Source organism: Neophocaena asiaeorientalis, unplaced genomic scaffold (assembly GCF_003031525.2).
Source record: "Neophocaena asiaeorientalis asiaeorientalis breed wild unplaced genomic scaffold, Neophocaena_asiaeorientalis_V1.1 scaffold251, whole genome shotgun sequence".
NCBI classification, from domain to species: domain Eukaryota; kingdom Metazoa; phylum Chordata; class Mammalia; order Artiodactyla; family Phocoenidae; genus Neophocaena; species Neophocaena asiaeorientalis.
The window spans coordinates 5,216,399-5,242,485 of NW_020173377.1; the positions used below are offsets into that span (position 1 = coordinate 5,216,399).

At 45.1% G+C, this 26,087-nt stretch overlaps 1 protein-coding gene across 2 annotated transcripts in view; it reads right to left on the reverse strand.

Annotated features, from left to right (window-relative positions):
• The window catches only part of ARHGEF3 (Rho guanine nucleotide exchange factor 3), a 311,369-nt gene extending 286,097 nt beyond the window's left edge, over window positions 1-25,272 (reverse strand). The window contains exon 1 of one of the 2 annotated variants that reach the window (XM_024746368.1): window positions 25,213-25,272. The gene's annotated coding sequence lies outside the window, so the exon portion shown is untranslated. Of the gene's footprint in view, window positions 1-22,095; window positions 22,172-25,212 lie in introns of those variants that run through there. The other variant, XM_024746369.1, reaches the window with a different exon arrangement.
• Window positions 25,273-26,087: the final 815 nt, after the last annotated feature.

Below are 26,087 nucleotides of genomic sequence, written 5' to 3' on the forward strand. Positions count from 1 at the left end.
TTCACAGCGTATGAGAACATATGATCCACAGCGCTACATGCAACAAGGATGACTCTCACAAGACAACAATGAACCAATGACATCAAACACAAGAGCGCTTGCTGTATGAGTTTGTCTGTAGGAAAGGCAGAACCAGGTAAAGTTTGTCTATTCAACAGTTTCCCCCAAGTCTACCAGAGTTTCCATAATCCTCTCAAAAAGAAGGTTGCCGCTTGTTTGTTTTCTATAAATCAATACAGACATGCTACATTTCCCAACTTTGCATCCCACAATTGGTGGTCAACAGTTATGAAAATTCAATAAATGCGTTTATAACTATAGAAGAAGGAGGGAGAGAGGAAAAGAAGGAGGGGGAGAAAGAGGAGAAAAAGCAGCAGCAACAGTGTCTCTGCCTCTCTCATCCATTTCCACTCCACAGGCATGTGTCATTTCACCTCTGGATGAAGCAGGTCCCAGGTGACTTCCTCACCACCCCCAATCCTGACAAGAGCTGTTCACCAGACAGACCTGGAATGTTCCCCTGACCCCCGCTGCATGGTCCTTCCTCTGTCTCTCCTTCACTCCTTTTACCCACCTGACATACCCATGGACACGCCCACCTGGCACACCACCATTGCCCCCCAGGAATCCCCCCCAAACTCCTGTAGGACTTGCAATACAAGCCACACCATTTGCACTTAATTGCTACTGTCACATATTAATTGCTAATAGTAACAAGTGCCTTAATCTAGTCTCCCCAAACAGACTGCAAACTCTCAAGAACAGAAATCAGGTCTTTCCCATTCAATTTTCCGCCTCCTAGTTCTGACTGCATGTGAACGCCTAATGCTAATTCATAATAACTACTAATGATATAACACCTAACATGCATCAGGTTCAGTATTTCTCAAGCATTACCTCATTTCCTCTTCTCCTACTCAATGAAGTGGATGCTATCATGATCTCCCTTTTGAATAGAAGGAAATTGAGGCACAGATGGCTAATTAACTTGCCCAAGGTCCCAAAAATCATCACTAGAGGATGGGATTTGAACCCATGCAATCTAATTCCAGAGCCCACTCTGCTTCCATAATGCCCCACCTGAGTTGGGTTAGGCATATAGTTGGTGCTTAATAAATACTTGGCAAAAAAAAGATATACTAAGGGAAAAAAAAACCTTCACAGCATGCAAATAACAAATTAAGACTCTTCACCAAATATTCTTTTCAGCCTCAGATCTCAGAAGGGAACACACCCCCTGGAGAGATTTGTAGAAGCCTGCCTGTTCCTGGCTCTGAATCATGCTTGGCTCTTGGGGGCTTTATAAACATTTATCAGTAAACAACAGTCAGGGTTTGTTCTCCAGGCTTTTATCAAAACAGGGAGAGAGCTGGATACATTTTTTCTTTTTCTGTCCGCCAAAGTCAGAGTTGAAGGCCGACTGGACAAGTGGGGCTGTGACCACAACGCCCCAAGCCACCCGCCCCAGATGACCTCACCTCTATAGTGGCCAAAAAATGTGGCCCAGAGGCCTTGACTAAAAACAAGGCCACTGCCCCTGAGGGCTGCCGTGGCCAGAGATAAACTGAACCGGAGACAATGACACGGGCAGCCCTGCCGCGCGGGGACATCACGCCGTGGCCCACAGTGCCGGCAGCCAGCTTGAGCCCATGCAGTGCCTTCCCTTGAGGCCGGCCCCTTGGTCAGATACCAAACAGTGCTCTGGCCACTGGCGTGGACACAGCGGTGCACCCTCATCCCCCCACAGACTGGCTCGAAGCGTCTGCGTGGGTGCGGATGAGAGTCTGGGCCTGGGCCGCAGACTACTCAGGAGACAGCGCTCTCAAACGGCTGCCTCTAAGGAGGGATGTGGGACTGGCCGGAGGTTACGGAGGGCTTCACTATTGGTGGAATGAATTGTCATTTTCTCTCGTCTCTTTGAAAGGCAATCTGCTAAGAGCTATAAACATTTAAAATCTGCCTGCCCACTGACCCAGCAATTCCAAGTCTATCAAGGATACTCACTGCAGGGTCCTTTCATATTAACGAAAAAGAGAAATTGGCCAAACTGGCCAACTGGAGAATAAACCACAGCTGACAACTCTTCCCAACCCTCGGAGCTGGACATGTTTCAGAATTCATAACGTTTGCATTTTAGAAAGGTAATATGAAGTATGTACAGTATGTTATGTAAAACCCCAGGAGGGTCAGGTGCAGCACCCACAGTCAAGTACATAAACATTTCTGCAGGTGAACATATGACTATTTCTGCTACACACTATAAAGAGCCTCCTATTAACGCAAGTCAGGTTTGGTCACCAAATAAGTTTACATCAAACTTTTTAAAACATGCAGTTTCTTGATTCCATAACTGTGGATAAGGGACTGAGGGCCTGTGGTCAGATGATGGCACAATAAAAATAGAAAGTGATCGAATATTCCCTGAGCCCTGACATGGGCAGGTAAGCTCCAGGTGCTTCCCACCCACTGGCACTCCGGGTCCACCGTGGGCCCTTATGCCCTTTACTATTCCAGCATGTCTAAACGCTCTTCACTGTCACCACCAGCACCACCGCTAACATCCATGGAGCACTGACTGTGTACCAGGCACTGTCCTTAGTGCTTGACACTAATTACCTCACTAAATCCACACAACAACCCAATGGTGGTACTCTTACTCTTCTCATGTTCTCCAGATTCATCTCTAACTTATCCTCTATCATTCAACAAAGAGACTGAAGCGCGGAGGGACAGAGCGACTTGCTCAAGGGCACCAGCCAATGCACTGTCCTCGGTGGTGCGTGAGCACAGGCTGCCACGTGTCCCTGGTACCAAGTCATGCCTGGAAACCCAGGCATTCTGGCTCCAGAGCCTAGTATACTCTTAATCCCTGCACTTTCCTCATCTTCTCCTGGCAAAGTGGCTTAAAACTTTTACAGAATATGGAAGACCACAAGGACATAAATAGATAAAAGTCAAACCATGCTGGCCTTCAGATCCACAACCAGAGTGCTTTTTCTGTCTCAAGCAGAGAGGCCTGGAAATGAAGCATGTCCTTCTCCTGTGGGAAAGACACCAGCAAGGGCACTCAAGCACAGAGCCAGGGATCCTCTGGAGCACAAACCCCGGCCCAGGGAACCTCATGCCAGTCAGCTTGGATATCTGCCCAGCAGACCCACTGGGCTGCCCTGGGCAACCTACAGGGCAGGCTTTAATCTGTTGTTGAGGATCAGCACAGGGTGTGGGTGCTGAGTGATGTGCTACGAGACAGAGGCAGCTTCCACCTCCCCACTGGATCCCCCCAACCTACCCAGTAACACCAACCACCACCACCATGTAACTAACCCTCACCTTCGGGTAAAGCTAGCCAACAGGCAGGTTCCCTCCCCTTCCAGGTTGGGACATTACAGGGAGTCCGAGGAGAGCACCAGATAGATGCACCTCTCGTTTCAACAGCACCACAGTTAGCAAAGGCCACCCTCCCTCCCAAGTGCTGACCCTCTCTACAAAGTAAGGAGCATGCCAGGGACTGGTGGTAGCCATTGCTCATGTGCTGCAGGATGTGAGGTCGAGATGGGTAAGGATGAGAAGGAACACATGGGAGCACCATGGCAGTGAAAACTCCTGCTTCTCACCTCCTCTCACATCCTCGCCTCCCCTCCAGCCTGCCCTGGCCTCGGACACTGTTTCAGCTCCCCAACCTCCTTCCAACAGCTCAAGAAAAAGACTACCATATATTTTTTTCCCCAATGTACACATAACAAAATAGTTTGCAACATACATTAAACTACACAAATCTTATGTGTACCAGTCCATAATGTTTTCAGATATTTAAATCCCCATGCAATCACCAAACAAATCAAATTACAAAACATTTCTAGCTCCCTAGGTTTCCTCATGTCCCTCCCAGTTAATGTTTTATCCAAAGGCTCTTTTTCATTGCTGAGTGTACTCCATTGTGTGGATATACCACAATCTGCTTATTCACATGGCTGCTGATGGGCCCTTGGGTTGTTTCCATCTTTTGGTAATTATGAATAAAGTTGCTAGGGTCCTCCATGTACAAGTCCTTGGGCACTCATAGGCACTCATTTCTCTTGGGTATATACCTAGGAGTGGAATTGCTGCCCCATAGGTAGGCATATGCTTAGTTTAGGCAGACAGTGCCAAAACAATTTTCCAAAGTGGTTGTACCAATTCATATGCCCACTAGCAGTGTATGAGAGTTCCAGTTGCTCCATGTCTTTACAAACACTTTTGCGTCAGTCTTTTTTATTTTAGCCATTCTGGGTGGATATATAGTGGTATCTTACTGTGGTTAAAATTTTCTGGGGACATCCCTGATGGTCCAATGGTAAAGAATCCACCTTCCAATACAGGGGACGCATGTTTGATCCCTGGTCAGGGAACTAAGATCCCATGTGCCGTGGGGCAACGAATCCCACACACCACAACTACTGAGCTTGCGCGTCTCAACTAGAGAGCCCACGTGCTCTGGAGACCACGTGCCACAACTAGAGAAGAGAAAACCCACATGCCAAAACTAGAGAGAAGACCGTGCACTGCAATGAAGAGCCTGCACGCTGCAACAAAAGATCCCACATGCTTCAACAAGGATCCCGCGTGCCACACTAAGATCCAACACAGCCATAAAAATAAAATAAATAAAATATGAAAACAATTTTTTTTCTGATGACTACGGAGGTTAAGTACCTTTCTACATATTTATTGGTCATTTGGAATCCTCTTTGGTGACATACTTGCTCAAGTCTTTTGTCTTTTTAAAATTGGGTTTATTATTGGTTTCTAGAAGTTCTTCATGTATTCTGGATATGAATCCTTTGATGGACATATGTATTTCAAGTATTTTCTCTCAGACTGTAGCTTGCTTTTTCACTCTCTTAATGGTGTCTTTTGATATAAAGAGTTCTTAATTTTATTTTTTCTAATTTATTCTTTTTTAAACTTTTTTGTACTTGAATGAACTATTCTTTAAACTCTATAGTACTTTACAATTTTCACACACATTATTTCATATAATCCCATAATAACCCTTTTTTAAATCCCCTATCCCTATCTTGCCCCTCCCCTTTCCCTCTTCCAAATGGTAACCACTAGTTTGTTCTTTATATCTGTGAGTCTGCTACTTTTTATTTTATTTACTAGTTTGTTGTAATTTTTAGATTCCACATACAAGTGATATCATACAGTATTTATCTTTCTCTGTCTGACTTATTTCACTTAGCATAATGCTCTCCACGTACATCCATGTTCACATTATTGTTGACAAGAGTTCTTAATTTTAATGAAATCCAATTTATAAACTTTTTCTTTATGGCAGTGCTTTTTGTGTCCTGTTTAAGAAATCTGTGCCTCCTCTAATTTGATACAGATATTCTTCTTTATTACCTTCCAGAAGCTCCATTGACTTGCCTTCTACATTTAGATCCTTAACACATCTCGAGTTATTTTTATATATGGTATGAAGTAGGGGTGATTGGGATGTACTTTGAAGGTAACATTCTGTCAGCTGTGACCACAAACCAGACACACAAGAAGGACCCCCCTTCTGTCACTCCCAGCGGAAGATGCAACTTCCCAGACACCCCTGTCCTTTACCTGGATCCTGCAGAAGCATCTAACTCCGCCTCACCTCCTGCAGCCCAACAGAATTCAGACGTACATGTCCTTATTGTTTGAGAGAATTTCTGGACACAAACCATGTACAAAGTACTCTCACCTCACATGAAGCTTCCACAACTTCCCAAAAGTCCATTCTGACAATTGTACATAGGTCAAAATCCTTTTAAAATGCAAAATGGTTAAGTAGGAATATGCACAGGGACAATGTAAGATAGCACCTGGCTGTCAGATCAACTGAGTGCCCACTGTCTGCATCTACGGGCTGGGTGTTAGGGAGGCCTCAGAATATGACCAGACATAGCCCCTGCTGTCACCATGCTCACAGCCTGTGGAAGAGACTAAGAAAAAATGGGGGAAGAGAAAGTAAACAGGGAGAAGTGCTAAGAGAAGGCCTCCCTTGCAACATTTGAGCCAAGACCTATATATGGAAAGGAGCTGGCCCTGAAAAGAGCAGGGGTAAGACCGTTCTAGACAGGAGGAATGGCGTATACAAAGACTGAGAAACAACAGGGATGGGATGTGGCTAGAAGGCATAGCAGGGAGTGGTAGGGTATGTAGCAGAAGGTAAGAAAAAGTTTGGATTTTTTTCCCTAAGCAGAATTGGAATCCAATGGAGGTTATGCTCTGCTTCAGTTACCTTCTTGAACATGTTGAACATGCACCACAAAAGCTCTCTAAGAGGATGAAGGGCATTCAGTTAGCTGGTCTACTCTGAAATCCTGTCACCTCATGGTTCAGGCAGGCAAAGAACCATAGCCTCTCACCCTTGACTGTGCTTGCACACAAGTGCACGATTGAGTGCACGCCTGTACACACACACACAAACACCTACCCTCTTCATTCCACCTCAAGCTGAGGTCTTAGTTCCTCCTCCAATCCTGGGTGGAATGGGGTCTACACTGTAGACTTTTGCATCTCAGCTTGTGATTTCTCAGCACTTACCACAGCTGTAATTTTACTTACATTCATGTGACTATTTGCTTAATATATGTTTCCTGAATGAGTCTGTCTGTTGACTCCAGAAGGTCAGAATCTGAGCCTGTCTTGACCACCAAGCCCTCCCCAGCACCTAGCACATGACCTGGCCCAAGGTTTAAGTGCTCAATATTATATATATATTAAGTTTTTTTGAATGTAAAAGTTCAAACACATACAAAAGTAGACAGAGTGTGTCCACCATATGACTTCAATGGTCAACTTGTTCCTAATCTTTTTTTCTTCTATACACCTCCCAGTGAAGTAAACCCCAGCCATCACATCACTCAATATGCACTTGTTGAATGAATGCATGAAAGAATGCCTCTTACTGTAATGGACAAAAAAAACAGGCGCTTAATTTTACTCTTACTTATTTTTCTGTTGATACTAGAAAGATAGGAAAAAGTTGAGGATGGGCCACTTAAATGAGTCAGTTTGCCACCAGGTTAACTCATAAAATTTCAGGAGATGAGATTTAAACTATTGGCTAAGATGAATTTCCTTTCCCCCCGTATTGATCGGGCTTTAACTTTTTTGGTCCTGTCCTTATCATTGCCCCATTCATTAAGAACTGACCATAAGCAGGGAAAGGTTACATATTTCCTACAATCTCTAATACAAAACTTGAAAGAGCAAGTTTCTTTCCATAAAACAAGACATGTGGCCTTTTACACACAGAAAAATAACGTCTTAGAAACGAGTATTACAGCTTGCTCCTTTCAGGGGCAAACTATATTACACCTATCTTATTTATTGTAACATTTATAGTAATTTGTTCCAAATGAGTCTGGTCCTTTTGCAATGCCATCAGTTTTATAAACACTGGACAGAACTGTCATGACTGTGATATTCCCAGTGCCCTGCACAGTGAGTGGCACTCAGTACTCAGTGGGTTTGTTTAATGTCATCCACTCTTCAGGATCCCAAAGGTATCAATAAAAATGACCTGAGGGCTTCCGTGGTGGCGCAGTGGTTGAGAGTCCGCCTGCCGATGCAGGAGACACGGGTTCGTGCCCCGGTCCGGGAAGATCCCACATGCCGCGGAGCGGCTGGGCCCGTGAGCCATGGCCGCTGAGCCTGCGCGTCCAGAGCCTGTGCTCCGCAGCGGGAGAGGCCACAACAGTGAGGCCCACGTACCACAAAAAAAAAAAAAAAAGACCTGAAATGCTAAAATGCAACCATATTTAACGACTTTTTTGTTGTAAAATATACTTATTATCTGTATTTTCCAACTTTTTTCACAAGCACAAAGAAAAAATGTTAAAGTTGTCTTTAAACCTATGACTTAGAGATAGGTCACATTTTGGAGTCTAATCTTCCACGAGTGTGTGTGTGTGTTTATGTGTCAGCATGGTTACAAGTCCAGCCTCCTGAATCTCTGCCATTTGCAGCCTGTGTGGCCTCAGGCAAGTTGCTTCACCCCTATAAGCCCATTTTCTCTTCTATGAGACTGATAAGACTAGCTGATAGGCTGAGACTAAGGCTTGAAGGAGACTGAATGTGCAGAGCCCTGAGCACACTAAGTGCTCAATCAATGTAGCTGCTATTATTGTGTTTCCAAAAAGGAGCTGCACAAGAACTCTGGACAACTTTTAGGCTCTGCTGGGGAGCCTTCCCAATGGCCTGCACAGAAGTGGGTATACCTGCCTCCACCCCAACAAGGGGAAGCTGATCAGGGAATCGGAGGGGGCGGGCGCCTGGAAGAAGCTCACAGGGACCGTGGCCTCTGAGTCACAGCCAAGTTCCTCCCTGCCACGTCCCTTTGTTTGCTGGGGAGTGAACTGTGACTCACATGGGCTCCAGTCCTGGGCTGGGCCCATCTGACCCAGGGACTGGACTGACCTGCCCACAGTCACTAAGAACACCCATTTGGACACTCTCCTTGTCTATCATTTTTCACCTTTAGAGGGATTCTGTGGGCTCCTGGGTAGTCTACCCCACTGCCACCACCACCACTTCTTTTTGGGTCTGTGCCTGTTCGTTTGGGTTTTTTTCTTCACTGTGTTTTGTTCCACTTCAATTTAACTTCAACCTGTAAAGAAAAAGTCCAGGAGACCCACCATAGGGTTCACACCCATTCACACCCTCTAGCTCCCCTTACACCATTTTTCTGTGTGTGGAAAAATATGCACAACATGAAACTTACCATTTTTAAGTGTACAACTCAGTGACACTAAGTACATTCACAATGCTGTAAAACTATCACCACTACCCTTCTCAAAACTTTTTCATCATCCTGAACAGAAGCTCCATACTCATTAAACAATAACTCCCCTTCCTCCCCTCCCTCTGGCCCCTGGTAACCTCTATTCTACTTTCTGTCTATATGAATTTGCCTATTCTAGGTACCTAATATAAGTGGAATCATACAATATTTGTCCTTTTGTGTCTAATGTATTTCACTTAGCATAACATTTTCAAGGTACATCCATGTTGTGGCATGTGTCAGAATGTCCTTCCTTTCTATGGCTGAGTAACATGCCATTGCAGGTATGTACCATATTTTGTCTATCCATCCATCTGCCAATGGACACTTGGGTTGTTTCCACTTTTTAGCTATTGTGAATAACACCGGTATGAATATGGGTGTGCAAGTATCTGTTTGAGTCCCTGCTTTCAATTCTTTTGGGTATACACACAGGAGTGGAATTGCTAGATCATACGGTAGTTCTATGTTTAACTCCTCTTGCCCTTATAAGAGTTGGGCATCATAACCCAACAGCTGCCACAGCTAATGCTCAGTGAGCATTCTCTCACTCTGTTACACACCATTCTAAAGACTTTTTGTGTGTTAACTCGTTTAGTCCTTAAAACAATTTCCTGAGGTGGGGTGTGATTATTTCCATTCCCATTTTACAGACAAAGAAACTGAGGTTACCCCTACCAGATGGCAGTGCCAGCACCTGAATCCAGGCAGATGATGGTTTCACACTGTCTCTCCAGTTGTGACCCAAAAAAATCGAGCTGCTCTGCCGACATGCATTTTCTGCCCTGAACAATGCCTTACTTAGGTCTGTAACATCTTCCCTTGCTCTGGACTAAAGAACTAAAAAAAGGGAATGGGGGGGATAGGAGGAGGTAGGGGGTGCTCCACTGGGTTGGATTAGTCTAGACTCACTCCTTGCAGTGAGAGATCCAACTCCATCTAGATCAGTGAAAAGGGGAATTTGTTGGAAGGATACTGGAACAGCTCAGTCCAGTGACTGGATCCACAGATAATGTGCCCAGCCCCCTCCTCATCCTGTCACCACTCTATACTCTGAGGCCCCTTCCTTACTGCTCTGATGCCTCTGAGTACCTTCTCTGACACTTTGGAGCAAGGGTGACCTGAGGGAAGCCCATGGCCTGTCCTGGCTGGGGCTACAGGCAGCCCTGAACCAATCACCATAGCCAGGTGGCTGGGGAACCACGATGGGCCCAGCCTGGGCCCCAGTCCCCACCCAGGCTCAGGAGAAAGAGGACTCCTTCAGAGGAGAGGGAGGGAGGCAGGGCAAATGCCCAACAGACACTGTGGTGTAATCTCCAATAGCAACAGATTGGAAGCTGTCCAATAGTACTAAACAAAACAACAAGGTTAAATAAAATTGCTACATCCACACAGTGAAACATTATGTTGCTGTTTAGCAAGTAATCATGAAGATTATGTAGCAACTTAAAAAAAAAAATCTTACGGAGGAATGAATGTCTGGTGGGAAAAAATGGGACACACACACATATACTTACATTGTAACAATTCACATGTAAGAAAAAAATACGGCAAGAATTGTATCATAATGAAAGAATCATAAATGGCTTTTAATCTCTATTTTCCAAACTTTCATTTATTGCTTCCAATAATGGAACCAATTTACTGAGTGTCTGCTTGGTGCCAGGTGAAGTGCTGGAAATATGGCAGGGAATAAAACAGAAGAAAAACCCCGGCCCTCACAGAATTTACATTCTAGTGGGGGAGGCAGAAAACGGGTAAGATGAATCAGCGAAATATACCCTATACTGGATTGTGATCGGAGTAAAGAGAAAAACTAAGTCTAGAAAGGCAGAGGGGAGTGCTGGGGGTAGTAGTGACAGTTTAGATACGATGGCCAGAGAAGGTGATATCTGAGTAAAGGTGAAGGAAGTAAGGGACCAAGTTATGCCGAAGTCAGGAGAAAAATATTCCAGGAAGGGGGAAGAGTGAGGTGTCCAAGTAGAGGAGAGAATTGAGGCTGATGTGGCTGGAGTGGGTTGGACAGGGGAAGAGCAAACCAAAAGAGGAGTCAAGAGAGGAAATTTGGCCAGATCGTGGGGGTCTTGTAGGCTAAGGACTTTAGCTTTTGCTGTAACCTTTTGCGGGTTTTGAGCAAAATGGGTGGTGATCTGCCCACCACTTTAGAAGGATCCCTCCGGCTTCGAATTGAGAACAAGCTGGAAGGAGGTAAGGGCAGAAGCTGGGAGACCAGCAAAGAGATCACCACAGTCATTCAGGTGAGAGGGGAAAGGGGCTTGGGCAAGCGTGGTAGCAACAAGGGTGGTAAGCAGTGGCCACATTCTAGGTATTGACAGTACACACAGTGGGATTCTCTGATGAGTGTGGGGATGAGAGATATGAGTCAAAAACCACACCCCACGCTTTGGGTCTGAGTAATCAGAAGGATGGAGTTGCCCTTAACTGAGATGTGGGAAGAGGACCAGTGTCCTGGAAGCCCGATAAAGAAAGAACTTCAAGAAAGAGAAAATGACCAACTATCTCAAACACTGCTGGTAGCCAAGCAGGATGGGGCCGCAGATGGGCCACCAGAATAGGGAACATGGCAGTCACTGCAGACTGGGCAAGAGATATTCATAAGGAATAATGGGCTCAAAAGAGAATTGGGATAAAAGCGGCATTATTCATAAGAGCCCAAAGTGGAAGCAACGCAAGTGCCCCTGCAACAGAAGAATGCATAATAAAAATGGGATCTATACATACACTGGAATAATATTCAGCCTTACAAAAGGAAGGAAATTCTGACACATGCTACAACATGGATGTACACTGAAGACACTATACTAAATGAAGTAAGCCAGTCGCCAAAAATGACAAATACTGTCTTGCAAATACATACAATACAAATACTGATTCTATTTATATGAGGCATCTAGAGTAGTGAATTCACAGAGACGGAAAACAGAATGGTGGTTGCCAGGGTCTGGGGAGAAGGAGAAATGGAGAACTGTCATTTAATGGATATAGAGTTTCAATTCTGCAAGATGAAGAAGTTCAGGAGATTGTTGCACGACAATGTGAATATACTTAACACTACTGAATTGGACGCTTCAAAATGGTTAGGATGGTAAGCTTTATGTTATATGTAGTTTATCACAATTTTTTTTTAAGTGAGAGAGCATGCGAGGCAAAGAATTGGAATCAGTAGGTCCAGACAATTCTTTCAAAAAGTTCTGCTCTAAACTGAAAAGAAATGGGGGTGTAACTGGAGGAAGAAGTGGGGTGGGTTTTTTTTCTTAAGTTGGGAAAAATAACAGCATGTTTGTGTGTTGATGGGACAGATCCAGTGGACAGTGTTCTTGAATGTTTAAATTACTTTCAAAATAAAAAGCTATACTTTGGGGTGATGAAAATATTGTGGAACTGGATAGCTGTAATGGCTGCAGACCCTTGTGAATATACTAAAAGCTACTACGACACTGTATACTTTAAAAGGGTTGATTTTATGCTATGTGAATAATATCTCAATTAAAAATGATAAAAAATTTTTTAAATGATAAAATTAAAACTATAATAAATTTAATGTCTGGGTACCATGTTCACACATACAGCCTGAATTCCCACCCAGACAGCCCCAAATACCAACAGTTCCTGTGGCCAGTGACCCAGAGGTCACCACAGCTGTGTGGTAGCTTGTGGCCCAGGAGAGGGGAGCAAAGTCTCTCAAGTTTAGGCTGAGACACAAATGTCACATTAGCATATACAGCAATTCAGATAAATCTACTGAACGAGCACTCAGTAGCTGCAAATAAATGGCCCTGTTTACTTAGGGCCATGAATTCTCAGGCCTCTGATCTAAAAGTGAAATGTAAGAAAAATCCATTCAACTCAAAGCAAGAAAATCTGAGCCGCCCCCACCCCCAACTCATCTGCCAACCCATGCTGTCCCTCTGTAATTGCACAGGAGCCAGGGATGGCCTTATTTTGCAATTAGTCATGCAAGAGGGAGTTCTTTCTGAAATGTTCTCCCATTTTAACAGTACCACACTCCTGCTTCCCACTGCCTTATTCATTTCTTCTGAACAACTTCCAACAGTATCTTATCCCCTGTGATACTTAATTTTAAACGTCAACTCAGCTAGACTCTAAGGCCCAGATATTTGGTCAAACATTATGTAAGATGTTTCTGTGAAGGTACAGGAATTTTTTTTAGATGAAATTAACATTTAAATCATAGACTTTGAGTAAAACAATTTGCTCTTCATAATGTGGGTGGGCCTCATCCGATCAGTCGAAGGCCTTAACAGAACAAAGACTGACCTCCACTAGCAGGAAGGAATTCTGCCAGTAGGTGGCCCTGGGAGTCAAGCTGCAACTCTTCCCTGAGTCTCCAGCTTGCCAGCCTACTCTGCAGATTTTTAACTTGCCAAGCCTCTACAATCACATACAAGAATCACCAATTATTCAAAATTAATGTCCCTCTCTCTCCTTCTCTTGCTCTCACTCTTGCCCACGCTCCCTCTGTATGTGTGAGATATATATGTGTGTGTGTGTGTGTGTGTGTGTTTTATATGTACTATGTTTAACTCATTAGGATATTAAGTTATACCCTATTCCTTTGAACTTCTAACAGTACCCAGTTTCTGGGTTCAAGCCCAGCTCCACTACTCATTCACAGCGTGACCCTGGGCAAGCTACCTCTCTGTGCCTCAGTTTCCCCATACATAAAACGGGGATAATAATATCACCTCCATGAGTTTGCTGTGATAATTAAATGAGATAGTACATATAAAACACATAGTAGGGGGCGTAGTGGTTGAGAGTCCGCCTGCCAATGCAGGGGACATGGGTTCGTGCCCCGGTCCAGGAAGATCCCACAAGACCCTAGAGCCCGTGCTCCGCAACAAGAGAAGCCACCGCAATGAGAAGCCCACACATTGCAATGAAGAGTAGCCCCCGCTCACCGCAACTAGAGGAAGCCAGAGCACAGCAACAAAGACCCAATGCAGCAAAAAATAAAATAAATTTATAATAAATAAATAAATAAGTAAAACACATAGTAAATTGTCTAGCACAGTGTTTTTCAAATAGTAGGTTTTTGACCCATTACTGAAATAAATTTAGTGGGTCTCACAACCATAATTTTTTTAAAAAGCATAAATTCATTAATGCTGAAAAGAATTATCAGAGGACACTAGACATACATAGGACACTAGACATACATATATAAGTAGTGTCTCACCAAACTTCTTTTGGATATGTGTGCACGCACACACACACACAACAGGTTACTGTCTAGATTTATTTTTTACAATGGGTCACATCAAAAACAAGTGTGAAAAGCCAGACTCCACCATATAATAAGTACTCAATAAAATTTGGTAGCATCATCATTATTATCTCACTCTAAAAGGCAATACAACATCTTTACTAGTATAATAAAAGAGAGCTGCTAATATTGGTATCAATTCTACACCTTGTTTCCTGCAGTGCTGTTTAAGAGTCACTCCAGCTCCCTAAGTTAACTCTCTCTCCTCGAAGGACTCAGGCGGTCATTTAAATATTTTCTGACTCACAATGCTGGCCAAGGATTAGCAAGCCCCTGCCCAGCCCAGAACACATGAAATATGAGCAATTTGTTAAGAAAACCACTTGACTCTGCAAGACTGCACAGGGCTTTTGTAAAATTAAAGCCAAGCTGGAGAGAAACAGTTTTTCCACCCCCCTGGGAGATGTGTCATAGAGGTTACGCAAGGTCAGCTAAGCTGCACCTCCTGAGACTGGAACCTCTCTCAGCTCTATAACACGCTTCCTTGTTTTGGGGTTGGGTTTTATCACTGTGTTTTTCCCCTAACTTTCCAGGTGCACATGCATGCACACACACCCCTCACTGAAGAATGGAAATGAAATCCCTATGGACTATTCTAACAGCTTAGGTAAAGGGAATCTGTTAAACCTAAGGAGTTTAGGTTTTGAAGATCTCAAAATAATTCTATTGCATATAAGTATTTCCCCCTCCAGAAATGAACTAAAAACTCAGCCCAAATTTTTTTGAAACAACCGAGGTAATTCCATCCCCCGCAACACACACATATACACACACACATGCCTTAGCACTGTTTTATTTAAAATGGACCTCCTCATCCCAGCTGAGAGTAAGCTGAGGTGTGAGTGGATGTGCAGTTTCCAATAGAGTTCCCAGGGTGTTCCTTAAATTCAGAAAACCAGATGCCTATTGATGCACATGTAGGTGCTTTGCTTTTTATTTCTTCTTCCATGAGAATACAATCTTGGACTTGTGCCAAAGCATTACATCTAGAACACATAAGTGCATGTAGGGGTGTAAACTAATCTTTTAATGTGTGATAGTATTCCTTTCTTATTTTTATTCCATTCTTCAAACTATGATGGGGGGGGACAAAAATTGCTTTAGCATCAAAACTCTCCCCTTAAATGAAATCCTACCTCTTTGCCCAATAGATCAAACAAATTAAAATGCAGCCTCACTCCAATGCCCTCCACCACACCCTGGTACCTCCAGGGCTGTGGGGGTCCCTAGTTCTCACCACACTTCTCAAGGCATGGAGGCAGGGGAATATGGGAGGATCTCCAGGAATCTCCATCATGCCCTCAGAGTAAAGGGAAGCCAGGTCTGCCATATGCTCAGTCAGTGCCAGATGCCCTTGCATTCCACAAATTCAGGCATTAAATATTGTATCCAAGGTCTTCAGCCTTAGATTAAACACTACACTATATTGTGTCACTATCTTCAACAAGGAAAAGAGATGCTGATGTTCCTGGATTTTTGTCTGTACAGCTTGAAGGATGGGCCTCTGAGTGTCTCTTCAGCAAACGATGACTGGGGGAGCTGAGTGAGTGATGCACCCAGTAAAAGTATTTCAGGACTGGACTTAATATCATTGAGATGGCAAAACCTCCCACTGACCTACAGACTCAATACAACCCCTGTCAAATTCTTTGCTGCCTTTTTTGCAGAAATTGACAAGTTGATCCTAAAATTCATATGGGGACCCAAAATAGCCAAAACAATCATGGAAAAGGACAAAGTGGAAAGATTCGTATTTCTCGATTTCAAAACTTACTACAAGGGTACAGTAATCAAGATAGTACCAACAACGGTACTAGCACAAGGACAGACATACAGATCAATGGAATAGAAATGAGAATGCAGAAATAAACACATTTATGGCCTACTGATTTTTGACAAGGATGTCAAGACAATTCAATGGGAAGAATAGTCTTTTCAACAAACTGTGCAGGGTCAACAGGCTATCCGCATGCAAAAGAATGAAGCTGTACCCGTCTACCTCACACCACACCTAAAAATAATGTATCAAAGACCTAAATGTAAGAGCTAAAACTATAAAATTCTTAGAAGAAAACTTAGGCATACATCTTTATGATCTTGGATTAGGCAAAGGTTTCTTAGATATGACACCAAAAGCACAAGCAATACAAGAAAAATAGATAAACTGGCTTCATCAAAATTAAAACCTTGGGCTTCAAAGGACACCATCCAGAAAGTGAAAAGACAACCCACAGAATGGGAGAAAATGTTGAAAATTCATGTATCTGATATGGGACTGAATCTAGAATATATAAAGAACCCTTACAACTCAATAGTAAAAACACAACCCAATTTTTTAAATAGGCAAAAGATCTGAATAGACATTTCTCCAAAGAAGATATACAAATGGCTGATAAGCATATTAAAAGATATTCAATCAACACAATATTGAAGGAGAACAAAGTTGGAGGACTGAGGCTACCCGACATCAAGATTTACTATAAAGCTACAGTGATCAAAACAGTGCAGTACTGGCAAAAGAATAAACAAATAAATCAATGGAACAGAATAGAGAGCCCAGAAATACAGACCCTCATAAACACAGTCAACTGATCTCTGACAAAGGAGCAAAGGCAATGCAATGGAACAAAGACCATCTTTTCAACAAATGGTGTTGAAACAACAGCACATCCACATACAAAAAAAGAAAAAAAAATCTAAACATAGACCTTACACCCTTCACAAAAATTAACTCAAAATGAATCACAGACCTAAATGTAAAATGCAAAAGTCTAAAACACCCAGAAGATAACACAGCAGAAAACCTAGAATACCTTGTAATGGTGATGCCTTTTTAGATCCAACACCAAAAACACAATCCATGAAAGAAATAATCGATAACCTGGACTTCACAAAATTAAAAATTTCTGCTTTGCAATAGATAATACCAAGAGAAATAGAAGATAAGTCACAGAGTGGGAGAAAGCATTTGTGAAAGACACATGTGATAAAGGACTGTTACACAAAATATACAAAGAACTCCTAAAACTCAACAAGAAACAAACAACCTGAATCAAAAACGGCCCAGAGACCTTAACAGACACCTCACCAAAGAAGATATACACATGGCAAGTAAGCATATGAAAAGATGCTCCATATCATCATATGACAACAGGGAAACACAAATTAAAACAACAATGAGGATACCACTAAACACCTATGACAATGGCCAAAATACAAAACACTGACAACACCAAATGCTGACAAGCATGTGGAGCAACAGGCACTCTCATACACTGCTGGTAGGAATGGAAAATGGTACAGCCACTTTGGAAGACAGTTTGGTGGTTTCTTAAAAAACTAAGCACTCTCTTACCATATGATCCAACAATCACACTCCCTGGTATTTACCCAAAAGAGCTGAAAACTTATGTCCACACAAAACTTCTGCAGGGCAGAAGCTGTGACACGGATGTAGACAACAAACGTATGGACACCAAGGGGGGGGGGGGACGGTGGTGGGATGAATTGGGAGATTGAGATTGACATGTATACACTGATGTGTATAAAATTGATGACTAATAAGAACCTGCTGTATAAAAAACAAAACTAAACTAATACTAAACTTTCTTTGGGTTATTTGTACGGAAATATGTTAATATAAATGTTTCAGACATTACATGAAATTCCTAAAAATCTTATATGTTCTGGTATAATGTTATAAGTCATAATTCTAGTTATTACTTTAAAATGTATATCTCAAAAAAAAAAACCTGCACATAGATGTTTATAGCAGCTTTATTCATAATTTTCAAAACTTGGAAGCAACCAAGATGTCCTTCAGTAGGTGAATGGAAAAATAAACTGTGATATACCCAGACAATGGAATATCATTCAGTGCTAAAAAATGTTTTATCAAGCCATGAAAAGACATGGGGAACCTTAACTGCATATTACTAAGCGAAAGAAACCAAAATGAGAAGGCTACACACTGTCTGATTCTAACTACATGACATTCTGGAAAAGGCAAAACTGTGGAGACAGGAAAAAGATCAGTGGTTATGGTGGAGGGTGAAGGAAGGTATGCACAGGTAGAGCACAGAGGATTTTTAGGGTAGTGAAATACTCTGTATGATATTATAATGAAGGATATATGTCGTTGTACATTTATCCAAACCCACTGAGAGTAGAATACCAAGAGTGAGCCATTAGGTAAACTATAGAATTTAGATGATTATGATGTGCCAATGCCGGTTCATCCTCGGTGACAGATGTACCATTTTGGTGAGTGCTGTTGATAATGGTGGAGGCTATGCATGTGTGTGAGCAGGGAGTATAGGAGAAATCTCTGTACCTTCCTCTCAGTTTTATTATAAACCCAAACTGCTCTAAAAAATAAAGTTAAAAAAAGATATTTAACACCACTAACCATTAGGGAAATGAAAACCAAAACCACAATGAGATACCATTTCACACGCACTAGAATGGCAATAAGCAAAAAGATGGACAGTGACAAGTGCTGCTGAAGATGTGGAGTAATTGGAACCCTCATATACCACTGGTGGGATTGCAGAATGGTACAGCCACTACGGAAAAAATTCCTCAAAATGTTAAACATTGAGTTACCATCCGACCTGCAATTCCACTGCTGGGTATGTACCCAAGAGAAATGAAAACCTATTTCCATACAAATTTGTACACTCTTCCCTGGGGAAGGGGAGAGCCAGGGCAGGTAAAAAGAAGACAGCATATGGACAGAGAAAGTGCTCTTGTACATATGGCTAAATGAAGAAAAAAAAAAAAAGGCTAGAGAAGAATAGATAAAAAATGAGCAATTATGTTGGTTTTTAAAGATATACACAGGTACACACATCTGTACGTAAGAATGTAAGAGAAATACACAGCCAGCTGATCATAAATGTTCTTTCTGGATGCAAGCCTGGGATGAGGGAGGTGGAATTTCATTTTTTACTCTACAACTTCTGATTTGTTTGCATTTCTGTGTATTAAGAAATAATCAGTTTCCTATGCAAAAGAGCATTTCTTTTTCTAGCCAAAAGGGAAGGAAAGAGGGAAGAGGCCACTGGAGTGGGCAGTGCAGGAATCTGTGAAAGTGGACAAAAGCGAGAGCATTCCAAGTAGTGGGAACAGCAGGAGCAAAGATATGAAAGTGGAAAAGCTTCTGGGGTATTTGGGGGATGTCAGTTCAGCTCTGTTACAGGAGGCAGAGGGTGACTTGGGATGTGGTGTGGTAAAGATGAGTAGGAACGGTGAGTTGAAGCAGCCAAGTTCCAAGGTGTCATATGCCCCTCAGCGACGGAGGGCTATGGGGACATGGGATGGCCACTGTAGGCTGGGGGCTGGGGAGACTGCTGGGAGAGGATGGGGGGCTGTGGTTGGGCAAGAGATCTCGGCAGTGGTTCAATCTGGCCTCTGTCTCACCATAAACTGACCCCCAACTCCATTATCCAGATTTGGCTCCTAATAAGATCATCTCCAAAAAGAATAACACCCACGCCAGTGAAACCTCCAAATCTGAATGAAGAACTTCCAATGTGTCTGAGCACACCTCTCCTGTTAGGAGCACAAAGCAGTGATGGAGTGACCTGGGTCAATCCTTAGTCACCAGATGACAACCCTGGACAGCCCCTCCCGCATGCAGGCTGTGACGGGGGTAAGCACTTTGCAAATATCTTCTCATTTCATCCTCAGAGCAGAACTGTGAGGCACAGGCAAGCACCACCCCCCTTTACAGATGAGCAAACAGGCTTGGAGAGGTTAGGCATCTTGTCCAAGGTCACTCCACTGAAAATGCTCGAGTGGAGACTGGAACACAGGACCCCAAATGCCATCTCTACAATTTCTATTTGCCTCAAAGCCGGTCAGTGTGCTGCTCCAGCTTCCAGGAAATATTACTGAGCTCAGAACTGGAGATGAATTCAGGGCTTGGGGTTCTATTGGCAGGAACAGCAAATCCAGATCCATAAATTTACCATATGCTGGCTGGAAGTGGAGGTGAGGTGTTGGGACAAGGAACCAAGTTGAACTGTTAAATAACTAGCTTGGTCTTTAGCTGGCTGAGCCAGGCAAGACACCAAGCTGCCTCCTTTATCCTCCAACTCTGGCCACGGGCCCCAGCCTCTCTTTCTGGAGCATTCTGGTTTTGACTTGGGCCCCATGTCTAGTTCTGCCCTGATTTTGGAAAACTTTTCCACCTTGGAAAAGTTAGGAGACACCTGGGAAATGAAGGCAATGACCTCCTCCAGCCTTGCTGTTCCACGGCCACCAGAAACCCTGGGGCATCCACCTAACATCGCAACAAACCCTCACTGAGCCAGGGACTGAGCATTTGGCCAGGAGCAGCCTTTGCCTCCCAGAGCTGACATTCCACAGGGATGTGTACAAAAGAGAGACCTATCTAAGATATATAAAACACCCATCTTGGGACTTCCCTGGTGGCACAGTACTTAAGAATCTGCCTGCCAATGCAGGGGACACAGGTTCGATCCCTGGTCCGGGAAGATCCCACATGCCGCAGAGCAACTAAGCCCGTGTGCCGCAACTACTGAGCCTGCGCTCTAGAGCCCACGAGCCACAACTACTGAGCCTGTGAGCCACAACTACTGAAGCCCATGAGCCTAGAGCCCATGCTCCGCAACAAGAGAAGCCACCACAATGAGAAGCCTGCACACCGCAATGAAGAGTATCCCCCGCTCACCGCAACTAGAGAAGGCCCGCGTGCAGCAACGAAGACCCAACGTAGCCAAAAATAAATTAATTAATTAATTAAAAATAAATAAAACACCCATCTTTCTTTAAATCACTGAATAAATCTTCAGAGAAGATCCTCCTCACCTTCATCTCTCCCAATACACCTGACAAGAGGCCCAAGAAAACAAACAGTTGGCAAGTTATTCATCACTCCACACAACAATTGGGTGTGAAAAATGAGTTCCGAAAAATGGGTTCACTAAGAGGGTCCGTGACACAGGACAGTTGCAGAGATAATATGAAGATCTTGGTGCTGAGCTCAGCAGCCCAAGGCACAGCCATTCAGATCAACTGTCATTTACTGAAGGCTCTGCTATGTCAGTTCCTTTTCCACAGTATATTCCAACACACACACACACACACACACACACACACACACACACACACACACACTGCTATAACCAATGAGAATCTTGCATCAAGCCCCCTAGGCTCACGCTCAGTTGTCAAGGCAGCAATTTCAGGAACATCATCACTCCAGGTCCCGCCCTCTAGTAAGGAAGGCACGAGCATCCCGGTCAGCCAGGAGAGCACACAGTGCTGAGCTCTTACTCCAGTCACCTGCTAGGATTTGGGGAGAAGGTGGGGGAGCTTCTGCCCACACGGCTCGCTTCCCCTCTCCCTTCGCCAGGGAGACAGACCATGTCCAGGGCTCAAGAGCTGACTGGCCACACCAGGGGCTTGACCACAACCTTGGGTTTTATATGCATAGAATGGTCTTCCCCAAGACACCCACATGGCTGCTCCCTCTTTCAACTGGGTTTCTGCTCAAATGCTGCTTCCTCAGAGAGACCTTCCCTAACCTAAACCAACCCTGCCTCCATCCCAGCCACTCTGGATCCCTTTCCCCAGCTTCATCTCCTTCATCACACTGATCACACTCCCTGACATTATATTATAGGTCTAGTTGTCTGCTGTCCATCTCCATCACTGGGATGTGAACTCCTCAAGGGAGGAACGCTGCTGGTTTCCTTGACTGCTGTGTGGCCAGGCCAGAGCCCTCCCTCCAGAAGTGGTTCTTGAGCTGAGCTAAGTGGCTAAGGCACATGAAAAAAGCAAAGCTTGCCACCAAACCTCTCCACAGTGGACCCGGCTCCACTCCCCACAATGGTGACCTCCCACGCAGAAACTGACTCAATAAGTTAGAATCATATATGAAAACATTTCGTTTTCACTCAAGTTTCAACTTGTATATGTGAGGTGATATGAATCAGGCAATATTTATACAAACCATGAAGATAATGGGTCCAAGGATGAATACTTTTTTTTTTTTTTGGCCGCGCCTTGTGGCATGTGGGATCCTAGTTACACAATTAATAAACCAATTAAGAAATGAATTGAAAAAATCCAGGGAAAGAACAAAAGAGTGAAAGAAACAGAGCTCCACACCCCATTGTCACCCATCCCTGCTGCCCAATGAGTTACAGGAGCCTGAACAATACAGATCTTGGCCTCGAAAGTTTCTAAGCTACTGCAGTTTTCTTTGGTGCCTCTTTGCCTCAGGCCCCCTCAGATGACATACGACTCAGTAGCACACTGAGTTTTGGTCAGGGGCTCAGGAACCTTGGTGATGGCAGAGAAGTAAAGGCAGCTTTCTGGGATGGATGGTGATGGATGAAAGGATCAGGATGCAACACAGACCAGAAAAACTGGAGCAGTAGCATGCAGAAGCCTGGAGGCCACATCTCATCCTCATAAGAGCGGGTACAGGGACTATATCTGGTTCTCTGCACACCACATCTTTCCTCCACAAGAATGGGCTCTCTCTGGAAGCAACGAGTTCCCTCTCACTGGAGGATTCAAGCCCAGGTTAAGCAATAACTAGGAAGAGGTGTTGTGGAGGTGGTTTAAACTGCAGGTTAAACTATGTGACCTCAAAGGTCACTGTAGCCTGGCGCTGCTGACTAATGGCCAGTTCCTTTGCATTTCACTACTCTTAAACCTCTCCAGACTCGCCTTGCTTCTCTCAGCAGATACTCATTCGTTCCGTCACTCAGGGACATCTACTGAGCACCTACTGTTGCTAGGGGCCAGAGCTCAGCAGTGACCAGGGCAACACATCTACCCTCTTGGATTCTACATTCTTCTGGGTGAAGACAATAAACCCATAAACAGATACATGAGTAAGACCATTTCAGGTAAGCACCATGAGTAAAATACAATGCGGGAATGTGACAGAAACTGCGGGGCTGCTTTGGACTGAGTGGTCAGGGGAACCTTCTCTACAGAGGAGACATCTGAGCTATAGGGCAAGAAAGTGCCAGACATGAGAAGAAGTGGTGGAACAGTGTGCACAGCAGAAGGAAGAGCACGTGCAAAGGCCCTGAGAAGTCTCCTGACACACTGAGTTCAAATTCTCATGAACCGCATCCCATCCTAAAGGTCCCACCATAGGCCAACAGTTCCTAACCCCACCGCCTGCCTTCTTTCCCCAAATGACTTCTTTATCAGATTTTCTCAAGTCAAGGCAGACCTGAATTTTCCACTGGAAGGTGTGCCCTGAGCAAGGGCACAAAGGAACATGTGTGCACCTCCACCTACAGGGGCAGAGGTTAATGTTGACATCTCAACTCCATATAAACTTGGGCCTGCCCTGTATAGGGAGCAAGAACTTGCATCTTCCCACCAGCGGTTCAGGGCCCACACTTGTGGGGTGCGGACCTTTTGCAGAATATGATGAAAAGAGAACCCTCTGGAAAAATGTACACCTGTGCTCCAAGCATCTCGCGTATATTTCAGAAGAGCCGCAGGTTCAGAATGCCTGTCTGTGGTTACCACTGCCAGAAGAAAAAAATAAACTGGTGTGGCCCAGAGACACTCCACTGATGGAAGGGACAATCTGTTAGAGGTGACTAAATGGAAGGGAGGAGACAAGATCAGGCCCTCGTACCCCTAAATAAACTCCCACATTCTCAGAGATTAGAGGATGTCAGCCTATCAGGGGGACCAAGGCCTGAAGGAATTCTGGTGAAACCTTATCCACTCCACCCCAGCGAGGGAAACATCCAATAACACCCCAGAGCCTCCAGAGAAGGTCCAAGACCCCATTTTCCAGGAGTGTCCTTGACAAAGGTCATCTCTAATCTCACATTCTGAGATACATTTTGCACAAGGCTGGTTAACCATAAGAAGTGTTACTACAAAGTCCAAGTATTTCTAGGCTGAAGGGGACACGGAGGCTACTGTGTAAATAATTCAGGTCATTAGCAGGGGAAGGGGAAGTGCCAAAAGCCTGCCCACCTACCTCACTGGGGAGCCCCATCCTCACTGGGATGCCCCATTAGACGTCACCCAAAATAATAACAAGAAGAAGAGCTAACCAAGGTAGAATTTACCTTGTACGGGGCACTACATTAAAACTTTAATCTTACACAACCCTCTAAGGTTTGTACTATTATCATCTCCACTTTACAGGTGGGGAAACTGAGATACGGACAGGTGAAGTAACTTGCCCAAGACTACACAGCTAAGACGCAGACATAGCAAAACTCCTCTTCCACACCCCAGGATAGAAAGTGGTAACACCTGGGTAGTGTTTCTGCTCGTTCATCCACGACAGCTAACGACTACTGTTTGGCAGTTCTCGCACCCTCCCCCAGCGCTGGAAGCAAGCCTGCTTCAGGCATTAAATGGAGCAAGAGCCCTCGAGGAACAAGCCGCTCTGTTTCAGAAACGTTCAAGCCCACGATGAGGCCGCTGATAGTGCAAGCGCGGCTCTTCCCCGTGGCAAAGCCCCAGGGAACCTGACCAGGTAGGAACTACCACATTCAGAAAACTCACCTGTCTCTGACTACGAGGGACCGAAGTTCACCTTAACTCTTTGGTGTCCGCCTCCCCCGCCTCTATCTCGGGATCCTCTGGCCGCGCAGTTTTAAAGACGCAGCCGCGAGCACTACGGCTCGGGTGGGCCAAAAACCGCGGCCACCGCCCCGCGCGCCCAAAGCCGGGCTCCCAGCCGCGAAATGACCGCAGCCCTCCGAGCCCCAACCAGCAGCGCCCGAAAGGAAGCCACCCCGAGGAAAAGCGGCTGCGCCCCAAGACAGGTGGCACCTCGGGAACTTTCGCCCAAGAGTTACAAGAGGACCTAAGTCAGGGTCTCCGGCGCGAGCGGCAGCCGCTCCAGGCTGGTGGTGGCACCGCCTACCTAAGCCGCGCTCAGGGTGCCCGGAGCCAGAGAGCGCACATCGCCCGCTGCGGGCACAGGGATAGAGCGGGGACGACTTGGAGGTGGGGGTGGGGTCCCGCTCCGGCACGGTGGGTGAAGGTAGAGAGGAGCCAGCCGGGGAAAGTGTCCCGCTCCGAAGGTCTACCAGAGCAGCGGGGCTCCAGGCCAGCCGCCCACACTCACCTCGGCGCCCAGCACGGGCTCGACCGGCGAGTCTGCAGGAGCGAACCACAGCTACGATGATGGCAGCGGAGGCTACGGGGGCGGTTCCCCGGGGCGGGGCGGGGCGGGGCGAGGATACCCGGACGCAGTCAGGCTAGGCCGCTGCTCAGCACTCCCTTCCCCGTGTCCTGCCGGCGTCCCGCGGAAGGCTAGGAAGGGAGGGGAGATCTGGCCCCCGGGACAGCCCCCAACGCCTAGTTCGGAGAGAATTTACCGGGTCGGGGAAAGGGTGCACAGCCTCCCGCTCCCGCTTCCCCCGGGGTGGCTCGCGGGACCGGTATCCGAGCGGGAGAGGACCGTGGCGACCCCCCAGGGGCTGCCCTGGCGGGCAAGCCGGAGCCTGCGCTAGGAGCCCCAGCCCCGCCTACCAGGCTGACCTTGGGCGTGTCGGGTCCTGCCCAAGCCTCACTTTCCTCGACTGTGGGGGTGAGATTGAGGACGAATCCTCGCGCGCCCAGCAGGTTCTCAGGAAACGCCAGCTTGTGGGCAGACGCTGAGCTTGAAAAGATAGCAGCCAGCTGTGGCCTGGGTCTTCCGTGCTGAAATAAACATGGCAGTCTAAATACTAAAAGTATTTTCTGTATTCATTCATTCTTTCATTCAACAGATAACTCCTACAGTCCTCAGAACCCCATAAAATCAAGAATAAAAAATGCCCTGCACACTAGTTACGGGCTTTTATGAAAGTATAAACCGTCATCATAAAAATAAAAAATTCATCAATTGTTTTCACGTGCCAGGTGTGCATTTTAGGTGCTTGATCTACTTTAACGTTCACAACAGCCTTGTGAGGTGTAGGGGTTGTAGGGGCCCACTTCTCAGGAACTGAAGCTTAG